The sequence below is a fragment of the Triticum urartu genome, chromosome 3 (genome assembly GCF_003073215.2).
Source record: "Triticum urartu cultivar G1812 chromosome 3, Tu2.1, whole genome shotgun sequence".
In the NCBI taxonomy this organism is placed as follows: domain Eukaryota; kingdom Viridiplantae; phylum Streptophyta; class Magnoliopsida; order Poales; family Poaceae; genus Triticum; species Triticum urartu.
This window is the reverse complement of record NC_053024.1, coordinates 699,593,792-699,601,955: the sequence shown is the minus strand read 5'-3', so window position 1 is coordinate 699,601,955 and position 8,164 is coordinate 699,593,792.

The window sequence follows — 8,164 nt, the reverse complement described above, 5'->3', positions numbered from 1 at the left end:
TGGACATAGATGGTTCTATCTGTCATGTTACTGAGGTAGTGGATGGGGGGAAGAGGTGCTACAGTATAGGAGGAGGGAATCTGTACGAGAGGAAAAAGAGGTGGGTGACCCAACTAAGGAAGCTACTGGCCTTGGGGCTACCGGTCAACTGACGGGCGCGTTTGATGACGTCTGTCAGGAGACACGAAAATGATGAGCTGGAACTATCGAGGCTTGGGTCAGCTTCGGACAGTCCAAGAACTTGTGTGTCTCTCAAAGACGCATCAACCCAATGTTATCCTTCTTTCTGAAACTAGACAAAACAAAAAGTATGTTGAGAGTTTGTGTTATCGATTGGGCTTGAAATATGTTTATATTGTTTCTGTACAAGGAAAAGGTGGGGGCTTGGCAGTTTTTTGGGATGAGAAATATTCTCTTGAACTAAATAAGTTTGGTGATCATTTTATTGACATGTACATCAGCAATGGAGATGGATCTAAATGGAGATGTACCTTCGTTTACGGGGAACCAAAGGCGAGCCAAAGGTACATTATGTGGGATCTTTTGAGGCGGATAAAACCTCTTGGCACGGGTCCTTGGTTTTATGGTGGGTGACTTTAACGAGGCTATGTGGCAAAATGAGCACTTTTCTCGTCATAAGAGGTCAAATAGACTCATGGATAATTTTCGTGAAGTCCTTTTGGAATGTAATTTATTTGATTTGGGTTTCCAAGGCGTCCCATGGACTTATAATAATAAGCAAGAAGGCGACAGAAATGTCAAGGTGCGTCTTGATCGCGCGGTGGCTTGCCCTCAATGGTCTTTGTTATTCCCTCGTTGTAAGGTATCGCACATTCTGAGCTCAAGATCAAACCATTGTCCTATTATTATTCATCTGCTGGGAGATCCCAAAGTTGGTAAAATTACAAAGCACTTGAGGTATGAATCATACTGGGAGAGGGAAGGGATGGTGTTGGATGATCAAGTTAAGTCCTGCTGGACTAAAGGGATTCATGTGGAAGATTTGGGGGATGTTGCGAATAATCTAGATAGAGTTATGAAATCTCTACATGGGTGGAGTCGAGTTCATATTGGTTATCTTCCTAAAAAAACTCGAGTCTGCTCGTAAAAGGTTAAATGTACTTTTCTTGTCTGAGAATCAGTGTGCTATTTTGGAGAGGAATAAGATTCTCAATGAGATGGATGAATTACTGTTAAAGGAAGAGATTATGTGGAAGCAAAGATCGTGCCTTGATAAAATGAGATGGGGAGATCGGAATACAAATTTCTTTCGTCGGAAGGCTTCTTGGAGAGCAAAAAAGAATAATATTTCTTCTCTCAGGAAGGACGATGGTTCGCTTACAGAAAATGTGGAAGAAATTCAAGGTATTGCTAATTCCTTCTTTAAGCAATTGTATATTTTTGATGCCATGGTTGACCCGACTATTATTATACCGCTTGTGAGACCTCTTGTTAGTGATGATATGAATGATGAGTTATGCAAACCTTTCACTGAGCAAGAAATTAGTGATGCCGTTTTCCAAATTGGGCCTTTAAAAGCTCCGGGTCCGGATGGCTTTCCGGCTAGATTCTTCCAACGTAATTGGGGATTGATTAAGAATGATATTGTCCGAGCAGTGCAATAATTTTTTACTTCTGGAAGGATGCCAGATGGGGTCAATGACACGTCTATTGTTCTTATTCCTAAAGTGAAGAATCCACAGTCAATGAAAGATTTTCGGCCAATCAGTCTATGCAATGTTATTTACAAGATTATTTCCAAATGCCTTGTTAATAGACTGAGACCCCTATTGGATGGTATGATCTCCCCTTCTCAAAGTGTGTTCATTCCAGTCAGGTTAATTTCTGATAATGCTCTTATAGCTTTTGAATGCATGCATTCTTTGAGTACGTTAAAAGATCAAAGGGGGGAGTTTTGCGCTTACAAGCTCGATCTTGCTAAGGCATATGATCGGGTGGATTGACATTTTTTGAGGAGTATGCTTGGCGCATTGGGCTTTGCACCTATGTGGATTAATTGGATTATGACATGTGTTATGAATGTGAAGTTTGTTGTGCGTTTGAATGGGCAGCTGTTGGGGACGTTCTCCCCCTCTTGTGGACTAAGGCAAGGTGATCCGTTATCCCCATACTTGTTCTTGTTTGTGGCAGAAGCACTTTCGTTGTTGCTCCAGAATGCTTGTGTGAATGTTACCCTCAAGGATTTCAGGCTGAACAAAAATGCTCCAGGTATCTCTCATTTATTATTTGCCGATGATAGTCTATTATTCTTTAAAGGATCCATTGATCAAGCTATGACCATCAAGAATATTTTGAATATGTACGAGAGGGGAACTAGTCAGTTACTCAGTCCGGATAAATGTTCGATTATGTTTGGGAAGTCGTGCAGTATGGAAAACCAAGTGTCTACAATGATCATCTTAAAGATCACTGCGGAGGGTTTTGAGGATAAATATCTCGGCCTTCCTGTTCCTCAAGGAAGAATGAAAGCTAGTAGATTCCAGTCTACTAAGGAAAAGGCAGTGAAACGTCTCTCTGACTGGATTGATAAATATGCTTCAAGCGGGGTGAAAGAAGACCTTTTTAAGTCGGTAATTCAGGCTCTCCTGGTGTACGCCATGGGTATTTTTAAATTCACTACTTCTCTTTGTGAGGATTTATCGCAGATTATTAAAAGAAAATTGGTGGGGCGATGAGGAGGACAGGAGGAAACCCCATTGGTTGGCTTGGGATAAATTAACGCGACCAAAGGGTGAGGGTGGAATGGGCTTCCGTGACCTGAGGTTATTTAACCCGGACTCGTTATGTGCTAAGGTAATGAAGGCAAAATATTATCCTCGGGGGCATCTTGTTGACACGGTTTTTCCTCAGTCAACCTCAGTGACTTGGCAAGGTATTATGCATGGTCTGAAACTCCTTAACAATGGTGTCATTTGGAGGGTGGTTGATGGAGGGAATATCGATATCTGGAGGGACAATTGGCTCCCAAGGATTTCTGGCCTCAAGATCTCTGGCAAAAAGAACAGATCAAGACTAAAATGGGTTTCAGATTTATTCAAGAGAGGGTCTAGGGATTGGGACGATAATATCATTAGGCATCTTTTTTATCATCACGACACGTAAGAGATATTATAGTTGCGAATTCAATCCTCAAGGGATGGTGATTTCATTGCTTGGCACTTTGAAAAGAATGGATTATTTTCTGTTGAAAGTGCGTACAATCCGGCGCTAAAGCTTAAGGACCAGAAAGAGAATGGTGGGCAATCCAGTAATGCTATTAACGGAGAAAGGAGATTATGGCATATTATCTGGAAGGCCAACGTCCCACAAAAGATTAGAATCTTTGGATGGCGTGCAGCATCTGATAGCCTGGCGGTTCAGGTTAATAGAGTTTTACATCATCAAGCTACCATTCGTACTTGCTCTATCTGCGGGGTTGAGGATGAGAGTACCTTCCACGCTCTTGTTTCTTGCCCAAAGCCTCGTGCACTTCGTTTGGCGTTGAGGAAAGTGTGGAATTTGCCAAGGGAAGAGGCTTTCAATTATTCTAGGCCTGATTGGTTACTTATTCTTTTAGACCGGTTAGGTTGTTCGCAAAGGGAACACGTCTTGTTTCTTTTCTGGCGAGCTTGGTACTTGAGGAATGATTTGATTTTTGGGGAAGGAAAAGAAATTGTTAAAGGATCTGCCATGTTTTTGGAAAGTTACTGGTCGGCATTTTCATCGTGTCAGCCTACAAATGAGGTAATCACCAATTACAAAGGAAAAGAGGTGGTGGTTGATTTTGGTGCAGGTAATACTGTTGTGAGGCCCAGAGAGGTGTGGCAGCCGCCTCCTTTTGTCCATATCAAGATCAATGTCGATGCAAGTTTTGTGGAGAGTTTAAGTGCCGCGAGCGTTGGGGTGGTGGCCAGGAGTTGTACGGGTGATATCATTGTCTCATCTTGGGACTTCATTGGGTTATGCTCTGGTGTGGATGAAGCGGAGTTTCGAGCATACCTAGCTAGACTTTATATCGGTATTTCTCTTAACATGCCTATTATTTTGAAAACCGATTGTGCGTTCGTGGCTTCTTTCCTACCAAATGAAAGTTGTGACAGATTCTCGCTCATAGACCTTAAGAAGGAAGCACTTAGCATCATCAGGCTTTTGGAAAACTTCAAGTTGTCAAAAATAAATAGAAGGGTCAATTCAGTAGCGCATGAGATTGGTAAATTTAGTTTCGATAATAGATGTGATGGTTTTCTTTTTAATAATTTTCCGTCATGTGTGGCGCCTGCTGTTATGAACGATTGTAATGACATTTTAATTAATTAATATATGGACAGGTGTTTTTCAAAAAAAAACTAAGTCCTAATCAAGTGACATAATATGTAGTTAAAAAGAAAAAATAATTAAAAAGAAAAAATTGCATCTTCATGTAATATCTCACGAATCTAGCATCGACAGACATAACAAGTCTCTGAGATTTACTAAGATCTCACGAATATACCAGGTACCATTATTTGTAGATAGACTTTTTCTAGAGGAAATTATTTGTAGATATTTATTCGAAACAGTCATAAGCCTGTTACGATGGAGACAGAGAGCGGGCACACAGGCTAACTTTGTTACTCTGAATCAGCTGTTCATCACGTGCCTCCTCTTAATCCTGGCCTTGAAGCCGTTCTTCATGTGGAGAATGATGGAGATCTTGGGCTCCACGACGTGCCCCGGCACGGCCTCCACCTCGAAGTTCCTCACCACGGCGGCCGCCACGGTCTTGAGCTGCACGAACGCCATGTCCTTGCCCAGGCAGGTCCGCGGCCCGGCGTTGAAGGAGGCGAACCTGTACGACGGCACGTACTGCAGCTTACCGTCCTCCCCGATCCACCGCTCCGGCCGGAACTCCCGGCAGTCCTTGCCCCACACGGCCTCCATCCTCCCCATCGCGTACAGCGACACAAAGATCTTGTCCCCTGGCCGCACCTCGTGCCCGCTCGGCAGCGCCTCGGCGGCGACCACGCCCTTGTGCTCAAACGGCACCGGCGGGTACAACCGGAGCAACTCGCACAGGGCCGCGTGCAGGTGCACCAGCCGGCCGAGCTCATCCGGGTCGATATGTTACACCACATGCTCCACGATGCTCCACATGCTTCACATGCTCCACAGCCGGCCGAGCTCATCCGTGCAGGTACACCACATGCTCCACGATAATCTCATTGTATGAACCACGATGTCGAGGATTCAATCAACCCCGTATGCAATTCCCTTTATCAATCGATATGTTACCGTAATGCATGATCCCGTGACCAGACACTTGGTCACTTTGAGCTCATTATGATGATGCATTACCGAGTGGGCCCGGTGATACCTCTCCGTCATACGGAGTGACAAATCCCAGTCTTGATCCGTGTCAACCCAACAGACACTTTCGGAGATACCCGTAGTATACCTTTATAGTCACCCGGTTACGTTGTGACGTTTGGTATACCCAAAGCACTCCTACGGTATCCGGGAGTTACACGATCTCATGGTCTAAGGAAAAGATACTTTGACATTGGAAAACTCTAGCAAACGAACTATACGATCTTGTGCTATGTTTAGGATTGGGTCTTGTCCATCACATCATTCTCCTAATGATGTGATCTCGTTATCAATGACATCCAATGTCCATAGTCAGGAAACCATGACTATCTGTTGATCAACGAGCTAGTCAACTAGAGGCTTACTAGGGACATGTTGGTGTCTGTTATTCACACATGTATTATGATTTCCGGATAACACAATTATAGCATGAATAAAGACAATTATCATGAACAAGGAAATATAATAATAACGCTTTTATTATTGCCTCTAGGGCATATTTCCAACAAAGATAACTACTGGAATCGGGATCTTTGCCGTCAGCCAGCTCTTTGTCGTCGGCTAGCTGACGGCAAAAAATGAGCGGACGGCAAAGAAGGTGTTTGCCGTCAGCCTTCTATTTGTCGTATGCTAACTGAAGGCAAAGAATGAGTGGACGGCAAAGAAGGTGTTTGCCGTCAGCCTTCTATTTGTCGTATGCTAGCTGACGGCATAGAGTCTTTGCCGTCTGCTAGCAAACGACAAAGATGATGGGTGGTGGACTTTAAGAACAACCTAACGGCCAGTTTCTTTGCCGTCTGCTAGCGGTTTCTTTGTCGTCAGCCAGCGGGTGGCAAAGAAACCGACCGTTTTAACAGTTGTTTTCCCTTGGCCCCCCCTCACCTCACCCTCCCTTCTCTCTCTCTCGGCGTCGTCATCAACGAGGGAGGACGCGCCTCCTCCTCGGCTCCTTCCTGCTTCGTCAAGCCGAAGACGGAGCCGGGGCTCTCCGTCGTGAAGATGGAGCCAGGGCTCGCCGGCGTGAAGGTGGAGCCAGGGCTAGACGACGCGGCGGCCTTGAAGTGGACGCGCGAAGACTGAGCGTGGACGGAGTTGGAGCGCCAGCGCCTCGCCCTAGAGCAGTTCGCCGCTCGGCGCCGTCGCCGCGACGAGGAGGCGTCGTCGTCCTCGACGACGACGACGCACTGCCACTGGTCCGCCAGGGCGACCCCGGGCAGGGGTCCGGCAGGGGCGGCCGCGTGAAGGAGAAGGACGACGAGGACAACGCGACGGCGGCAACGTCGCCTCTCTCAGCACGTTATTCGGCCTGTAGTCGCGTTTATTTTTTTAAGTATTTTATCTATGTAAAAAACTATTTCAGTTCGCCGAAGTAATGCACTGTTTCACCGAATATTTGTCCCGTTCGCCGAATTTTAGTCAAATAGATGTTCAAAAAAGTTTAAAACAGGCGCCTGGGGCCGACCCTGAGGGCGTCGGCTGGGAACCCGATCGCCCCCAAGCCGATTTTACCGCCGGTTCGTCCCCAGGCGACTATTTTTCGAGGCGCTTGGGGGGCCAACGGCTGGAGATGCTCTTAGGCACCAAGACTTGTATTTTTCAAAATGATAAAAAAAAAGTCAGATTCTAATAATTTGGGTCGTCCTTCTAACCGTTGATTCTAGACGTGAATCTTTTTTTCTAGGAGGAGTATCATCTATACATTCATAAAAGCAGGAACATCTCTCTAGAACAGCCCGGAGAGACAACACACAAGAAAATCTACGAAAAACCCATAAAAATAAAAGGTTGAAAATTGATCTTTTGGGTTCCTGCATCCACCACCGTCATGGCCAAAGAATCCAGTCGCCGTCGTCGCCAGAGCGTTCGCCGGAGGGAAGAAACTTGCCAACATCCAAGATAGTGCCATAGCAACCAAGTTGTGTTATGAGCCTGTGAACAGGTGCGGTCACAAGTGACATCGCACATGTCGATGTGGGTCGTCGGTCCAAGTAATACTACACACATCCTTGAAGTTCTCGAATGGCAGAGCCGCCAAAAAACTTAAGAACCAGCAACCATCTTCCACGCCAAATCTCCTTGTGGACCATCCCTTGGACAAGACAGGCATTGGAGCGTCAGCCAACTCCAAGACACATACTTTCGGCTCTGCGACGGCGCTGGAGACGCAGCCGGCGCGACGCGGACGGAGCCGAAGAAACAAGAACCAAAGCAAGAACTCCACCGCCGTCTTGGAGAACTTGTTCAAACACAAATCTATGGCTCCTCAACATCGTTGAAGAATGCCGTCGAGGCAGTGGCCCGGAAAACTTTATTCGCGATGGCGGCGTCTGCATCGAACGAGCGCCGTCATCCGACATACCTATCCTAAACCTATTAACAGACCGGACGGAACGAGTGCCAAGTCGCCTCTCCTGGGCGGTTGAGAATGAAGCGGTAGGCAGTTTGTTTCCTAAAGTTTTTCTAGACAGAAATCTTATAGTAACCAAGTCAACCTATTTTCTCGTTTGGTAAAACTAGGCTTCGTCCCAAACATTACCTTATCCTATCCTCTTCTCCATTTGTCTCCACCGCTCGAACAGAGCACACTGCATTCTCTCCACCGCTCACTCGGACCTCGGAGATGGCCTTGCGCTGACGATGAGGCTTGTCCCCGACCAGATCCCGACATTGTCGCGACGAGGGGTCGAGGACGACAAGGATGAGGGATGCACGGAGATGTTGCTCAAGAGGGAGCGAGATTGATGGCGATGTTTGCGAGGCCTTGGGTGCGATGGAGGCGATGGTGACCTGGGGAGGTGGAGGCGCCATCATCCTACAT